Raw genomic sequence first — 1651 nt, 5'->3', positions numbered from 1 at the left:
CAGCCGTCATTCAACGGGCTCTTTATAATTGTTCTACAAAACGCTTTATCTCATCATCGTCTCTGAGGATACTCAATCTATATCCAAGGACAGTTGAATAGAGGCAACTGCACTTCTTGGTTGAAGATACTTAAAGATGTTTTCACCTCTCATTAGGGGGCTTCTTCAGTTCTAGCTGACTGGCAGGGAGTCTCAGGTGTTTAACCTCTGTGGAGTCATTGATACCACTTGGTTTTTCAGTGCTCTTGGCTGTCTTTGAAGTAACCTGGTTAAGTCTCCTGGGAAGTGATGAAAGGACAGTATTGTAGGTAGGGGGAGTGGTGTAGGTGGGGGATAAGTGGTCACACCGGTTATGACGATCACAACAGTACTCGTTCCTTTCTGTTGTCAGTGCCATCAGTTGACGACAGATTCATTGCAGCTCGGTGCTAAAACTGCTAATCATAAGTGGACATTGGAGCCCTGCAGCATGAGATGCTTGTTTATATCAAATGAGTGAATGATGAACCAACTCAAATAACCTCACTGACAAAGTTTGTCTGTGTGGATTCATTCACTGCTCCAGCAGGTGACACACATTCAGAAGGTCTTATCTGTCAGTTGTAGTTTTAATACTGGTGAATACAGTTTCAACACCATCACAACATTTGTGTGAGATAATATCCATTAAAGCAGATATGTAGATGATGGTCTGTTTTTAGTGTGCTTTGAGTCTCTATCAAGTCTCTTTGATGCTTCTCCAAAGCCTCATAGTTCATTTAAGCAAACAGCACCCTCTGCTGGTCAGATGACATATTGGAACTCCAGTCTGTACAGTGATGGTGAATGATTCTATGTGACATCCACACTAGAACTAGTTAAGTTAATGACTGGAAAATTAGCCTTTTTATGTAACTAACCATTAACTCTGTTCACCATATGCACATAACTACTTTAACAATAAAAATATTGATTTTCAGTATTTTTTCTGCTTCCTCTTTTCTTTACCATTTCAATAAATAATATTTTATATTTCAATTTCAAATACTGCGACTAATCCATTTCAATTCATCTGTAGATTATATTGGTTGTTAGATTTATAAAAATGTCAGGAAATGGTGAAAAATGTCAATCACTGTTTCTCAGAGTCCAAAGTGACATCCTCAAATGTCTTGTTTTGTCCCAACTAACTTTCCACAAGCCAAAGATGTTCAGTTTACTGTCATAGACTAAAGAAACCAGAAAATATTCACATTGTAGAAGTTGGAACCAGAGAATTTGGACTTTTTTTTTTTAACTAAAAAATAACTCCAACTATTCATCATAGATAATCACAATAATTGCTGAATAATTTAACAGTTTGCAACTAATTGACTAATAGCTGCAGTCATGAAATATTATATATTGAGGCAATTTAGATCAATAAAATTGCCTATTTGCTGACTGAAGCTTTCTGTCTGCTCGCCTGGATGGCACTGATGAGTCAAAACCCATACACACTCCATTCCAATAGGTGGCGGTAGTGCGCCTTGACATGTGCGCATACTCACAACCTTACAAAAATAAAGAAGAGCTGCGCAATAGCGAACACTTTTGAACAGTTGAGCTTGCCGTAGTCGGTAAAGGAAGTCACATTGTATTCCACATTAAACAGCTCCAGAGAGAAGCAGTC

This window comes from Scomber japonicus, chromosome 5 (genome assembly GCF_027409825.1).
Source record: "Scomber japonicus isolate fScoJap1 chromosome 5, fScoJap1.pri, whole genome shotgun sequence".
Classification (NCBI taxonomy): Eukaryota; Metazoa; Chordata; class Actinopteri; order Scombriformes; family Scombridae; genus Scomber; species Scomber japonicus.
This window is presented reverse-complemented; position numbering follows the sequence as displayed.